Raw genomic sequence first — 16,523 nt, forward strand, 5'->3', positions numbered from 1 at the left:
TCATTCAAGGGGTTCATGTTAAATTTTCGACAATTTTTAAAGGGTGACTCCGAATTCCCGAAAGGATTTTTTTCAACTTTTCAAAGGAGTTTTATCTTAAAATGCTTATTACAATTCAGTAATAAACAACGTGTTTCACCGAGTCGTTTTTGAATTATAAGTTCTTAAAGCTAACAGGTGCCTCGTTGCCATGGTAACCTTAATATCTGCCATGAAGATAAATGATTGGGCATTTGTGTGATATTAATATTCTAACCACCTTGGCAATGCCCTAGCAAAGGCTTTCCTTGGCAAAGACTTAAAATTATGTGATGAAAACTATCGAGGAAGTTTAAATCATTTGCTTTGGAATGGCCGTTCTCCTATAGTCACCCATAAAAGATGGGTTGAATTTCTTTCAGTTAATTTTAGTTTTGAAAGGACAACTCTGTTGAATGTTTTCTCAATTCCACGGTAATTCTACCATGGTTTCTAAAACTTAAAAGGTGTTTAGTTTCCCAGGAGGCCATATTTATGTCATGACTAGCGCCTGTCCAATCGACCTTGAATTTCAATATAACTACATTTAAAAGTTCCAGTAGAGTCAACTTTTATCTTATGATCTTGGGTTTCTATTGAAAACCGTCTATTGTGATACCGTCCTGGGAAGTAACATCGCCTTCAATAGAATTCTACCAGTTTTTGTTAATGAATATTTGTCACCTGGTGGGCTAGAATAAACAATCGGACAGAATAAAAATAAGTTAAACAAAGCGGTTTGAAGTGTTAGTTACCCAAGCCCTGATTATTCACTGGCGTAAGTCTTTTATAATTAATGATTTCTTCACACGTTTCAAGACTTAAATAAAATTACTAGCGCGCATCATACTGATAGCAAGACTCGCATTTCTCTTGTTCACTACCGCGCACAAACTATCATAACAATAGTTCTATTGCCGCGCAGAAACGTTTTTTAAAATAGCTTTAGCTATTGAGGCGCCATTCTTTGGAACAGCCTTCCTCTCGACTGAACGGGAAGCAGAGTCCCTGAGGCAATTTAAACGCCTACTCAAAGAAGATGTATAAGGAACGGCATTCGTGGAAAGCAGCTTTTTTATTTAATTATTTTTTATTATATTAGACATTAGGCATTAAATGTATTCAGTAGTTTTCAGTTTACGAAATTTTCACCGTGCTTAAATAAAGATTGTATATGTATGTATGTAATCGAAAAAAAGGGGGATGCCTTCTACGTCAGCTAGACATAACCTGGAAAAAGGAATTCTGTTCCCAACGAAATTACAAAACATCAATGCGTTGAAACGCAGCAGGAAACATAGTCGTAAACTTGTAAACGTCTTGTTGTTGACTTCCCAGTATTTACATGCATCACATTCGGATTATTTTTTCACCTCGTTACCACCGGCAAATGTTATGCAATCAGCGTAAAGGAAAAAGTGTGCTTTCATTTAGCTCAACATCTTCTTTAATCATTATTGAATACGCGAGAATTACAGTACAATCTTTGTAAGTCTGTTCAAATCTCGTTTTAGAAATTGTTACCCATCCAGTCTTTGGTTTTTTTGAAAAAAAATTAGAAAAAAACATATTTGGCCTGATCTCCAGACCAAACATCATTGGTTAAAGCAGAATTGCACAACGGAATGTTTTATGAAAATAGACTGCGTTAATTTGGCTAAACAGCTCTATTTGAACCCTCCTTGACTCCATAAGTTCTTTGGAAAATTCGACTTCCTCAAAATCCTACACACCTCTACATCGCGCCCTTCGCATTCGGGTTTTGAGTAAGCGGAATTTTTTTCTTTCCCGGCTCTGCTTTCGCAAATTGGCTTGCGGGCAAGTCTATTGCATGGCCTATTGCGCCGCCTCTAAATGTTTAGTTGCAGTTATTTACTCCAAAGCTGGTTAAAAAACCCAGTAAATTGTGTGAGTGTCTCTTCTGGCATCGAGTCCTTCGTTTAAAAAAGTTATTTAACACTGCAACTTAGTTTGTTGAACCTTAATATTTAATACATTTACTCCTAGAGGGCATAATTTTGCATCTGTCTGCGGTAAACTTTTAACTAACTAGCAGCAGTCCTAATTGGGAAAGCCTAAAATAGAGATAATTAAGACCCAACAGACAGACGCATATTGCGACAGGTAATCATCTTAAATTTATCTCACTGAATTTTTAATTCAAGTGGAAGTTGCCGCATGCAAAACGTCAGGCTGTGATGTACAACCATAATTACAAGATCAAAGAGAAGTAATATTAGTCATTCTTCATCGGCGTGGATGGGTAATGCCCCGTCCACACTACGCTGGAAGAGTTTGAAAACGGAGCTTTCGCTCTGAAAACGCATCAAAAGTTTTCTGTCCACAATACGCTGGAGGAATTTGAAAACGCAACAATCAACGGTCATTTTGGATTTGTGTTTAAGGAAAACTCGGTCAGTGAACTCAACGCCTTGTTCTTCATTTCCGCCACTCCTTTTAGTTTCGAAACATGTGTTACGACATCCACCATTATATAATATTGCAACTTCACTTTTTATAATTTGGTAGCATCTAAACCTGAAGAAGGCTGGTTTGGCCAGCCGAAATATTGTTTTGAATAAACGACGTTATGTCAGCCTTGCAGTAGTCTTTGACTTCTCATCGTTTTAAAGCAAAGTAAAAACAGTGAAATTTCTCAGAGATCTCTCTCTGTTTTGGGGTTTCTAGTTAAAGATAAATTTTGATGTCACCGCTGACTTTGATCTATACTGAATATAATTTACAAAAAATGGGCATAAATACTAATAAAGCAATATTAATAATTATCGATTCAAAACTGTAAGCATAAGTCTGTTGACGTTTTCAAGCACCTTTTAAACAAAATATAGCATTAGCTTATAGCATTTCCACTAATATGTCCTTATAAGCCTCATGATGACGTCACGGTACATTTCTCTCCTCTCAAAGTTTACTTAGTAACATTCAAATATATAAACGTGCGGTGTTTATTTTCGGAAAGCGCAGCCGTGCTTGTATAACACAACCTTTTTCTCGGTTAGACGTGTTTTTTTGCCTTAAGTTTGTCATTTTAGCTTAAAAAATTCGTCAGTGTTTAGCACAAACAAAACTGAAGAGAAAAGTTTAGAAATCCACTGGTCTCATTTTCATCTCGGTCTTCTTCAGGGAGTATTCATGTCCCTTCCAGTAGTACCAGATCACGCCAACGCCATAAGCCGAGTGAGAGCTATTATGATACATGCCATTCAGGTTGGAATTGTGACAGTTATTGTACCACCAGGCTCCCTGAAACCTCTTGGCACAGTCTATGTTATGGTCATCATCATTATCTTGATCTCGAGTTGAAAACGGTTTACCGTTATGATAAGAGAGAGAGTCACCAGCAGTTCCTGAAGCTGATTGGATTAAAAAATAATTAACTATTGTAAGTAAGACAAAGTTAACAATGAAAATAAATTGTCCGGGTGAAAGTTTTTCTCTTGTGTGTTCGGGGGAGTGGGAATGGTAATAACACATTGATCTTTAAAGCTATGATGATCAAGGCGTCCTGAAGAGCAAGACACATTCCTTGATCTCGAGGAACGAAGCAATATTTAACAAATAAAGATGCCTCGACTGTGCTCTGTTCTGCGGTTGTAAAGCACGCAGGAAGCGGTAGAGCACGAAAGAAGTGTAGGGGAAAACACGAGACGAAGTCGAGTGTTTTTCCCTTCTTCTTGAGTGCTCTATCGCTTCCTAAGTGCTTTACAACAGAACAGAGCACAGTCGAGGCTTCTTTATTTGTTTTATGATAAAGAATCCAATAATTTCCCCACGCATTCGGCTGAATTTTCAAACCAAACTTTATCTTCCAAACGAATAAAAGTGGCGTCAACCGTGCTCTGTTCTCTGATAAAGCGCGCTAAAATACGACAATCACAATCCTTGTTAGAATTGTTCAAATAATTTCATTGGCTAACGAAGCGACAGCTGTCAATCACACACTGGACTTCAGCTAAGCTTTCAGGTTCGTGTGGTTTCGAGCGGCTTTCAAGAGAAGAACGATGCCTTCAAAGTTCGCTTTTTAGTTAATTTTCAAATAAGAATCTAAAGGCAGGTTTAAGGTTTGTAGTCCATAGGAATCCTGCCGTATTGTGGCTCATGAAAACGTGCACTTTTCCGATGGAAATTACGGAACCAGGAGCTCAAAGCTTGCGGATGAAAATGCGAAATGCTGAGTTGAATTTGAAAGGATCTACAGTTATTTAAGCTTACGGCTTGCTGCCGCTTGCAGCAAGATTGCCCGAACTAGCGTAAAGTTAGACAGAGTAAACTGCTCCCACTGGTTCTATTCCGAACACAGAGGAGAATATTTAGAGCAAGCTTTGAGCTGGTCACACATCGGTTCACTTCACTGAGAAGACCAGAGAACAAGCGAGCGTTAGTACACTGCATGTAAGTGTTGTTTTGAGCAATTGAGCATTTTTACAAAAATAAAGCTTCTCATTATAAACAGAGACAGCTCAATTGTTGTTTTCTGTCGTTGTTTTGTACAATTTCCGCCTTCGCAGGAAATATAATGTCTTTTATCGAAGCACTGGTTAGGTTGAGAGTTTGTTTATTTCGCTACGTGTTTTGTCGGCGGGAATCTAGCAAAACTTGTCATTTTCGTACAGTTTTCACACTACTGTTGTTAACAATGGTCTTCGTGAGCCATATTTACTGTAGACATAGAGCTCTTTTCCATTGCGTTTGTCACAATCACAGGGGATGTTTCATTTAGGTCAAACTTGTCAAAATTCCGAAGCAAAAATTTGAAAGCCAGCTTAATGTCATCAGCCCGTGCTCTGTTCTCTGATGAAGCACGCTGTTTCAGCCAATCAGAGCGCGCGTTATATGGAAACTTTATTATAAATATGTAATGTAAATGTAATGTAAGGCTCATTGTCTTTAAATAACAATCCGTCTTGTCAAAAAAAAAAAAGAAAGAAAGAAAGAAACAACTGAGTAAAAAAAATCAATGTGAATGTCTCATTTTGAAACTTCGAGAACGAGAGATGAGCTTGCTAAGATTTTGTTTATGTGGAAGGTGTTAATTGATTCGCTTCTCAAACTTTCAGCAGTCCTAGCTGTTGTTTTGACCCATCAGATTTTTTTGCGTTTAAATGTGTTTTTAACTGCATCGATATATTTACAAATTCTTGCTACCACAAACATAGTGACAGGAAACAAAGCGAATCACCTGAGTAAGAACCGAGGATCAGCTTGTACTTGTCATTCTCACTCATAACACCAAACTTGTTATACTCGGCATAAGCAGTATTCCCTTCAAAGTCTTCCAAGTCCACACGCAGCATGCTGTTATCATCTGATGTCAGGCGGTGAATTTTGTCCAGTCCGTGCCAAAATTCACCATTCAGATCACCAAAACCAACTTTGTAATCGCTCCAGTCAAGAAAAAAATCAACAGAACCGTCCAGTCTCTTCTGGAATACTGTCCACCCCCCACCGTCTGTTGTTTGGTCACAAAACACACCAAAGGCAGGCAAACTGTCAGGTTTGATGGTGAACACACCGTCTTTTCGTTCACCAGATTTGTAGATTTCATCGCAGTTTCTGTAAGCTGCAGGAAAAAAGAAATGATGAAAATTGCAATATGGAGCGAGTTTGTTCCTGGAAGAAATTTTTTTATTTGCGGAGTCCCCGCAGGCGCCGTTTATGGCGAGGAAAAACGGCACATAAATATGGCGATACGAACTTACTTTTGTGTAACATCCATATTCAATTACGATTTCCATTACGAGTGATACGAGCTTTTGTACGACTACTCATTTATCATATGACTAAATAAAATACGAGGGCACCTGCATTAAGTTGCACAGCACTGTAATCACATAAATTTGTCTGCTTTCAGCCAATCACAGTGAGGTAATTTCCCCGTCATATAATAAAGAGATGATAGTTGGACTGAATAGAGCCCATATTCGAAAGGAAATTGGCTTTCAAAAACTGCAAAATTTTCTGGGTGGCAAAAGCGATACTGATTTCATACATTCTTTGTAAAATTTGGAGTTTTTAAACCCGCGTCTCACACGGAAAGTATTTAATACTTCGGGCTCAAATTCCTTGGGACAGTAAATCATGCTGTGCCCTTTCAGTATTCAGAACAAATGTTTTTGTAGCTCCATCAGAAACTGTATCGCTTATGTAATGAAGCAAATATTATAAATAAAGATTATCCTATCCAAGAGATAGCAGACGTTTTACACTGTTATTACAGCTTGCCCAAGTTTTACACGAAAAGATGAGTCTACCTGAACACAAGCGACCATCTCCAGTAAACCCTTCCTTACAAGTGCAGTTATGTCCGCCAACAGTGTTGGTGCAGTTGGCATTCACGTCGCAGTCGTGGTTGCCGGTGATACATTCATCGACATCTACATTGCAAATGATTAAAAAAGAACTTTTTAACCTTTGTCATAAAGTAGATGAAAATGCTGTGATACTCAAAGAAAAGTCCAGAAGTTTACTTCTATTTAAACAGAGAAGAAATCGACGAAATCAAAACCCAAGTCATACTAAAAACAACACAGAAATGGCATGAAAGCTGATTGTGAGTAACCTTCTAAGTCCATGTCACAATAAACCAAAACTGCCGTTCGATTCGCAGTTGGATCCAGCCAGTACTTGCTGCTAATGGTGTCTTTGCCTTCGCTTGCCTTTATTTCCTGACATGAATGCGCTGGGAGCTCCGGAATAGAACCCAGAGGAACTTTGATCGAAAAAAAAGAAAAGAAAAAAAAATACAAATTTACTAATTATACTACGTTGGTCTCCATCATAATAAATACAGTGTTTCTGTCAATGGAGACTGATAGCTGCCCACAGAAATCTTGTTTTTAATAAAATGATAAAAACCGGGGAAAATTTCATCATTTCATCGAGATACGCGGATACCGAAATAAAATAAGTAACTACTTTCAGGGAACCATTACCCAGAAACTTCCAGGGATGAAATTTGCGAAAATGTTGCAAATAGGGCCAATTAAAATTTGGCACTCGATACAGATTCTTCTCTCGAAGGAAAAGCCCTCCAGGAGTATTAAAGAGCATTAAATTTTCGGGAAAACAACGTTCTATTAATTTGGGGAAATTTTAGGCATTAATCTTAAATCGTAAGCACAGACAGTTTTAAAACAATGACGGAAACTGGAAGTTTTATCTTCTTCCTTTGGCGATAGCATTGGAATTCCGGTTGATGTCCGCCTCTCAAAAACGTCTATGTTTAAGCTTTCTCAATTTTTTTTGCGCATACCCCGGTTGCTCAAGCGTCGTTTGTAAAACCGTGCCGGGTCTGAGCGAAAATGTTCGGGCCTTGCCTCCTTGGTGCGGTTATTCAGTTCGCACGACTTTTCCCCTAAGACCTAGTTATAGCTTTGACAGGTGATTTCTGTTTCACAGCTGATATCGCACTCGTGAAGAGCTCTAACTAAGAACTTTTTCAAGATGAATCCCTGTAAAGCCATCCCATTTATGCTCCGTTCCTCTCTGCATTGCTTGCCAGCAGATACGCGATCCATAAAGAAGCCGGCGAAGAGAAAAAAGCAGTGAACGGTCCACAGCATTTTCCAGGACTTTCAATTTCTAACTGTGGGGAGATTAACACAAACATGGCATCGTTCAATTAATAGGCTCCGCCAAAAAATCATTGGCTTTATCTGACTTGTCTTGGGTACTTGAAAGTCGGCGTTTTTTAAAGTTCTCTGATGCACTAACCTTTCTGGCTTATGCTTTCTTCTTCCTCGATTTTTAACGGCACCGCGTAATAAAATATAAAATACTATCATACAGCACGAGAATTATAAAGACCTTTTTGCAACATACGTTGTGGATGAGTTAATTTTTGTAAATAGCAGAATTAACAGCTAATATAAACTTACCGAAAGATAGCAGTTGGGCGAGATACTGTAATGGGAGTCTTTCAAAGCTCAGCTTGTTAATGAGCATAAGCAGCTTGCTCACCAGCCGCAGTAAACTATGACGTTGAAATGTAAGTTTATATTTTATTGGAAAGTTAAAGACCTCCGGGCATTGTTTGTAAGAACTACTTAAATTTCCATTATTCAAATTTGAATTAATAGTGAAAAGCTTTCTTATTTTGTAAAACGAGCCGCCTTTTGTGTTCTCCGTTTTGTTTATTTTCCTGTCTGCGTGTGAAATAATTTCAGACAGTGCCTTCGACATCCACTGGTTCTTATGGTTTGTTTGCAACATGCGGTGTTCCCGTTGTGGAAAATATTAAGAGTTAAACCAGAAAAAGAATGGTTACACTTTGATAGATCAATACTACCAATCTTTATCAAGTGATGTTACAATAGTGGTTTCACAACAATGCCTACACATTTTTGTTATCTTTGTGACGTAATAGGCTAATATACGAACAGTAAAACCTGCTAACACCACTTTAATTTTGACTTAACTTAGGACCTTATTACTAAAACAACGACTTGGCGATCCTTACATTTTAACATTGAAATGTGGCACATGTTAAGATAAAACTTTCTACAAAATTTAAAATATTCTGTCAAGGGGCTCATGTTAAATTTTCGACAATTTTTAAAAGGTGACTGTGAATTCACGAAATGATTTTTTTAACTTTGCAAAGGAGTTTTATCTACAGTGGAGTTGACCGAGTCGCTTTTGAATTATAAGTTCTCAAAGCTAACAGGTGCCTCGTCGCTATGGTAACCTTTATATCTGCCATAAAGATAAATGATTGGGCATTTGTGGGAAAATAATATTCTAACCACCTTGGCAATGCCCTGACAGATGCTTTGCTTGGCATAGACTTATGTGATGAAAAAAACTATCGAGGAAGTTTAAGTCATTTGCTTTGGAATAGCCATTTTCTTATAGTCACCCGTAAAATATGGTTCAGTTAATTTTTGTTTTGGAAGGACAACTCTCAATTTCGGGAAATTTTGACAGCGGTATAAATCATTTATGATCTAACAAATTGGGCGTCATGACACTGGGCTCTAAAGTAAGACTGAAAACCCACTTTCCCAAGTTCGTTTAGCTAAAAAACTTGAGTGTAAATCGAAAAAAAGCGTCTCCGAAAAGAGAAAGTTCTGGCAGTTTTCCTAAAGGCCTATAAACTCTTTTCGAAGATTCACTGAACCGTCAGGTTAGTTTATACGAGTTCTTGAAAAGCTAGTGGATAAGGAAAAAAAATCGGTTTTCTATTCGTTCCGTGAGGAACGAATGTGTTTCTCACTTTTGACTGGGAGAGGTTAAATTAGAGCAGAAGTCCCTGTTTTGATGAATTTGATGGAATGTTTAACGGATTGCCTAATATTGTCAAGTTCAAGAGATAAATAAATGCTTTACTTTCATGAATAAGTTATAATCTCTTGGTTATGGTGAATCAGGGTTTACTCCTTTCCAGATCGGAATACCATGAGTTGCCCAAACTAATTTGGTTTCTTCGTGGTAAAAAAATAAACAAACTATATCACCGTTGTCATTCAATATTCCCTGAATTCTACCGTGATTCTGCGATGACCTTTTTTAAAACTTACAAGGTGTTTAGTTTCCCTGGAGGTTAAATTGATATCATGACTAGTGCCTGTCCAATCGCAATAAATATTTAACAACTATTCACCGAAGTTGAGGTGAATAGTGGTGGATATTTACCGAACCGCGAAGCGACACTGACTTTAATATTCACCGACACCGAGGTGAATAATTGTTTTAGTATATACCACACAAGCTGAATAAATAGCGGACCAAAACTTTATTTTATGTGTGACAAGCGGTCGGAAATTTAAAAATCTCTCGCGCCGGCTGCTCGGAGGTGAATAGTACTTGCTAATGACCTCTGCGTTAACCAATCAAAGCGCGCGAAAAGCTCTTGTGTGGTATAGGTCAAGGTCAACTTTATTTAGGCAGGGTGGCCCAATCAGCACTTGGCTGGTATCAAAAGCGGCCCTGCGTAAATTAAGACTACATTAAATTTCTATACATAGAGATTAACGTTTACAATTATAAAAAATTAAAAATAAAAACTACTCTCTAAAATAAAGTCTAAGAAGATTTTTAAAAATGGGGAGCGATGTTGCTTCTTTTATTGTAGTTGAGCTTCACTTCATTTGCGTCTTTTGTAGCCATAAGAATTTGAAGGTTACTGTGTTGGGTTCCTTGAGGGCAAAACTTCGAGACTTGAGCAAGGAGTAAACATATTATTAAATAAAATGTAAGAGAGCTCGCAAAACTCGACCGACCCGCCATCTTGACCACGTGGATCCACTATATACTAAAACTAGATTTTGTTAAAACATTTTTGTCAACTATTGTCTTATGATTTCTACGTTTTCTTTTGAAATTGGCTATACAACTCCAGATGAACCTCGATCAACCTTCTTTGACTCCACTAGTTCTTCGTTTAACTCTTCTTTCTCAAAATCTTACGTTCCTCTACATGATACCCTTTGCATTCGGCTTTTGATAGTCGCGGAAATTTTTCTCTTTTCGAGCTGGGCTTTTGCAAATTGTGGGCAAGTCAATCGCACAGCATATTGTTCTACCTGTGAATTTTCTAGTCGCATTTATTTAATCCAAAGCTGTTGGAAGAAAAAGCAGTGTATCGGTGTAAATGTCTCTACTGGCACTGAGTCCTTCGTTAAACAAACATTGTTTAACACTGAAATTTAGTTTGTTGATCCTAGAGGGACATAATTTTGCACCTGTCTGCTGTAAACCTCTATCTAACTAACAGCAATCCTTACTGCGAAAGTCATAAAATACAGATAATCTAAACCCAACAGACACATACCTCGACAGGTAATCTTCTCAAATTTAACTTACTTAATTTTTGATTCATGCGGAAGTTGCTGCATTATGACCAACCATAATTACCATATCAAAGAGAAGTAATGTTAGTCATTCTTCATCATCAGAGAAATCTTTTTAAATGAAATTCGAAAATGGGATTTCTTTCCCTGAGTATCCCGCCGACTGAACACAAAACAATACGTCAAACGTATCCGTGGCCCATAAATCAACTTCCTTCATCAGTAGGCTTTAATAAAAAAAATAAGTCTGATATTCATTGTCATTAAAGAATTGAAATGTTTCGAACAGAAACACAAGACTCTTATAGAAATAAAATTTGCTGGTTCAGCATATACAGTAGTGGTCTGAACGCAGTAGAATGCTGCAAGTTCTCAATTTCTCACGAAATTCCGAGCATAATAATGAAGTTCACGGCACAATTATGAAGCTCACAGCATGAATGGGAACCCTTTGTGCTTAACTATAATTGAACCACTCAGAATGGCAGAGAGTAATTTCATTTATTTTACATGTTTTTAATGGTGGAAACTGCACAAAAAAATTGCAGCCACAAGTTCTTCGATTAAATAAGGCAAACCTGTCTTCGAGTTACACGTGTGAGAATCGATATCAATTAAACGCTTAACGCTTAAGAGTCTATTGACATTTTCAATCACCTTTTTAACTGCGTGATATTAGCAAGAGACCAACAATGTTTCTTGGCATAATCTTATAGCATTCCTGTAGGACTGGGTCGAGCATGGCGAGAGTCCAGACGTGTTCTTGCTAGCTCCGTTATAAAAGTTTGTATATGGCCTTAGTTACATGGCACAGAAGGTAGAAAAGTTTAAACGAAAGACCCATATAGAAAGAACTGGACCGGCTTGGAGAAGTGAGTCAATATCGTCTGAAGAAGATTCTCTTTCCCCGCTGGAAAAGAAAATCAAACCAAAAGACCACACGGAGTCGGAGTCTGGAAGCGAAACCGATGATGTTGTCGCGACGCTTGAGGTGGTTAAAAAAGTTATGCCCAAGATTGAATTGGTTTTAGAGAAACTTGATAAGATGGAAAAGAAACTGGACAATCTTGAAAGCTACGTGAAAGTTGTCGACGGAAAGGTTAATCGACTGCAAAAGAAGGTCGAACGCTTTGAATCGTTTAGCGAAGACGCCGCATCATCATTAAAGGTGTTAGACGAAGGAATGTCTTTTGCGAACTCTGAAATTGAGAGCTTGAAGGAGAAAACGAAGCACTGGGAAAAATATCTTCAAGAAAAAACGGCGCGGGTGGAGAGGAAGCTTCAGGGAGAGATCGAAACATTGAGGGATGAAAAGCTTTACATGGAAGTGTACCAACGACGAGAAAACCTTCGCTTTTATGGGATCAGAGAAGCATCTGGCACCACAGCGGAGAACGTCAAAGAGGTGTTAGTTGGATTTATGCAGAATGAGCTGGACACCAGTGAGGCGGATACCAAAGAATCTATCGCATAGGGAGGCTCAAACCCTCACAAGATAAGCCAAGACCGATCATCGCTTGGTTTCTGCGATATTCTGATAGAGAGTTGGTAATGTCAAGGGCAAAGAAGCTGAAAGGAAAGGGTCTTGGAACATCGGCAGACCTACCAAAAGAAATCGTAAACCGCAGAAACGAATTGATGCCAAAGTTTAAGAAAGCAAAAGAAGATGGGCGATCTGCGTTCTTTAAGCGTTCAGAGCCGGATAAACTGTACATTAAGGTTACAGTATACCTTCAGGGGTGTCTCGCGTGCAAGCGATGTAGCGTGTGCAGTTTAAGCTGTAGATACCTAAACCCCTATATCAGATTAAAGCTTATAGAGCTGGCTATCAAACTATACCAAGAATTTTGAGATAAAATGAATTGTCGAATTTTTCACGACCACTAAATGCGAGCGCCCGAATCACCTTTCGAAAGCTACAAGTCAAAGCGAATTTCGGTTTTCGCCAATTTAATTTTTTCCTCGGTTTCAGGGCCCAAAGCGCTTAAAAAAAGTGTCTGCGTTTTGACATACTCAATTGCAGTAAAGAGTTACAGAACATTTTCGAAATAGGATTAAAAAAATGTGGAGTAATCGTACAAAAATCGCGCTCGAAGAAAAGGTATTTCGAAATTAACAATTCCCAGATACACTTTTTTAGTTTATATGTGAAACTAGCTACTGTCCAAATTTGAGAGCAATTGAACAAATTCCCTTTGAGTTATAACTCTTTAAAGTGTCTGCTTCAATTGAAAAAATTTATTCGAGAAAACAGCGCTAAGAAAAATCTTCTGCTTCGCAAACAAACTCCGCCCACAAACGCCTTCAGCTGGGTTCTCAGATAACTGAGACAATCCGTGCAGGGAAAGTTTACTACCGTTAACCTCCTGGTGAAATTTATGCGCGAATCTCTAAAAAACTTTTGTGTTTCGCAATGCGCTCAAGGAACCGAAGGCGGAGAGGTAATTTTTCTGTCGCTTGGTTTTTCTTGAAGCTGGTCTGGCAAAATGGGGAAGACTAAAAAGGATACGAACGCTAGAGTGGCTGAGCGAAGAAAACAAACAAAAGAAAGCGCGGGGAGCAACTGTAGTGTGTGTGGTCAACTGTGCATGGATAATATTTCAAATGGTCTCAATGAGTCCGGCGATTCGTCGATATCGAACTCATCAGAAGAGTCTCTGTCAGCATCCCTGTTATTGCTGTCAAGTTCCGAAATTTTTACAGAACCTTTCTTTTCTCTTACCACGAATATTTTGCCCGCCCTATACGATAGCTATAGCTTCATCCGCGTGGCGAACTTTCGCTTCTTCACTCATTGGTGTATTTTCGTTCGTTCTTCGCTGTTTTCGCTTTTTCGAACTGGTCCATGGTTTCAACGTGGTCTATGTCTAATTATAACTTAATAGAGTTACACCTAATACCAAAAATGCTGGGTAGTCAGAACAACAATGCTGATCAACTGGGTAGTCAATTCGTGACATCCATACAGGTAATTCCCGCGAAAATCGTCTCGGTTGAGTGCATACGCACCATAGAGCTGTCAATCAAGAGGTAAACTTTTACTTCGGGTGAAAACGTAAAACCGCCATTTCTCCGCCAATATTTAGCCTTTTTCAAAATTTTTTTTCAGAAATTAGAGATTATTCTTCGACCACTACTTTAACCCAAAAATCCAAATTTTAAGAAAATTGCCGATCCGAAGGTATACTGTAACCTTAAGGGAACCCGAGTTTATTAATTTCACCAAGCTTTAAAATATTTAGTTTTTTCTTCACGAGCATGTAACGGCATACATTATTTTTCGTTTCATTTGCTAAAACGGACCTGCATGTTTGGATTCTAAAATTAATATCATACGTGCAAGATTCAGTTCATTAGTAGCACAATTAACAGCCTTCATCGCTGGCTACTGTTTTATTTGTATGTCTTATTGTTGTTGTAAGTGTTATGAATTATTATTGTATTTCTCATTTATTTATTTATTTATTTATTTGTCTAATGTTTTTTTTTTTTTAGTGTTTTTGCGTCTAGTAGATATGCTTGTAACCGTAATTGTCAATGTAAATAATAAAGAAATAAAAAAATTGTTAAATTAAAAAAGTTGCTCCACCGGTATCTGAGAGTTGATGGCTTCGAATCAGTGTGGACTGAGACGTTCAAGTCCTTTGTCCTACGCTCACGACATGCTCTAAATTTCATCTTTCATTACTCCTAATTAGCTTTCTCTACAGGTTACTTGCAATAACACAGTTATTAAAGTGGTCAACGACAAATTCAGGTAAAATAAGGAAAGGATGAACTTATCTGAATTAAAATGTTTCCAGTATATCATGGTGCACCAGCGTCCAGGAATTACACACTGCAATCCAAAATAGCCACACTTTCTCTTCAATATCCGAGTTCACCTGGCAAATAGGAGATTAAACATAAAACGAGCTGTTTTTTCAGCAACAAATTCGAGTCGTGTTTATAAATTCAATAGCAGACAATCCTGCTGTGACCTCTTAAAGCTTGAGTTAATCAGGCTCTTTACTATGTGGTATCAATATTTTAGGAAGAACTAAATTTTTGTTGGCTAGCAAATCTCAAACAAACTTACTGGTTCTGCCGAGGATATTAAAATAGTTAAAGATTCTCTCTGTAAGACACTTTGAAACGTATCGACATGGGTGGAGATTTTATTAACTCTGGACTCAAACCGAAAAAACGGAAATTTTTGGTGCTGGACTTATTGTGGAGGAAACGCGTTTTCATCCATCAGCTGGCATTGAATTACTGATGGACACCACTCGTCCAAAAGCTACATATTACAATCGACTTTGGTCGACTTGGAAAGAGGAGGAAAAAACTTAGCGAAGTTGCTTTTCTTTCATTAGCAAATTTTCAGTCCTTTCGTTTCATAAATTTGCCAGAAACCAAGAGAGGCAAGTTGCATATAAATTTCTAACATCGGCAAAAAAATGTTTCATGAACGTGTCACTGCTGATGAGCTTTTGGTGGTACATTTAGACAACATTTCTCAGTCAATAGAGAACTGCGATGGCAATATCTCGTCCACCCAAGCCAAGATGTATGTTTGCAATACTTAACTTGGCCCAAAGTACAAGAGCCACGCACTGTCATACAAAATGGTCTCGCTTTCTCTCCGCCAACACATCTTTTTTAAAACCTGCATGAAAACGAAAACAGGAAGCTTTAATATATTGACTTAATTTGCGTTACGTTTAGGAATCTGGTGAAAAACAATACAGAGCCAGCAGTTTGCAGAGACATTTAAAGCATATGTAAATACTTTTCAGTGCTATCCAGGCAGTGTTTGAACGCGCAAAGCAGTATAAAATTATTATTTGTTTTGCTACATGAAGACGGTTCATTTGGTTATTTCTTCATGATGTACTCAACATGGGAATGAAACATTTGATCATTTTCTTTCTCGGACCGAGACTGTAAATGGTATAAAACAGAAGAAATAAGAGAATTACAACCAACTTATCTGAATATTAAATCTTTCCAATGCGTCCGCTTGCACTGAAACAAAGGGTAAAACACCACAATCCAAAATGGTGGCTTTTTCTTTCAACGCAGTCTGTGTTCAACCTCAAAAAAGAAAGGAAACATCAATAAATTAAGTTATTCTCCTTTTATTCAATTAAACAGTCTTAGAGTGGTATAATTTTGCAGTTTTCAGACATGTTGTATTCGCCAGCCTGAAATCAAAAGAGAGAAATGCATTTTATCGGTGGCAACTGGCTTTATTTTCGCTTACAAAATTGACTGCGTACAAACATATTAGTTCTGGGATTCTGTTGGTATGTTTTATCAATGTTTTGATAAATCTTGCTCTGAATAAAACAGTTTACCAGGAAAAAGACGGAACAAATAACAAAACAAAGATGTACTTATCTGAAATCAGACATTTCGGGTAGTCAACTTCCAGGTTGCGCTAGAGCCCAAGAACTGCAAACTGCAATTCAAAAAGGTTTCTTTTACATTTTAATCTATCATTATTACCATACACCAGAACAAAGAAAAATATAAAATTGCAGCAAGGGTCAAACTGAACTAAAACAATACATATCATGATAGCTATCTGAATCAGAATTTCTAAATGACGCTTTGCAACAAGGTCAGATCATCCAAAAAAAGACAAAGTATAACCGAGAACTTACCTGCAATTGGAGTTAGTTGCAAAATGAAGAGGCTGGTAAGGAGAGA

The 16,523-nt window shown here is 37.8% G+C and overlaps 1 pseudogene across 1 annotated transcript; it reads right to left on the bottom strand.

Moving 5' to 3' along the window:
* Positions 1–1,080: 1,080 nt before the first annotated feature.
* Positions 1,081–6,453, bottom strand: LOC149106882 (microfibril-associated glycoprotein 4 pseudogene; annotated as a pseudogene). Its single transcript, XR_016209605.1, has 3 exons — positions 6,291–6,453; positions 5,219–5,599; positions 1,081–3,392 (listed from the first exon to the last, which is right to left on the bottom strand). The product of XR_016209605.1 is annotated as a microfibril-associated glycoprotein 4 pseudogene (transcript).
* Positions 6,454–16,523: the final 10,070 nt, after the last annotated feature.

The sequence above is a fragment of the Orbicella faveolata genome, unplaced genomic scaffold (assembly GCF_042242905.1).
Source record: "Orbicella faveolata isolate gen_17 unplaced genomic scaffold, um_ofav_v1 contig_3, whole genome shotgun sequence".
Taxonomy (NCBI): Eukaryota; Metazoa; Cnidaria; class Anthozoa; order Scleractinia; family Merulinidae; genus Orbicella; species Orbicella faveolata.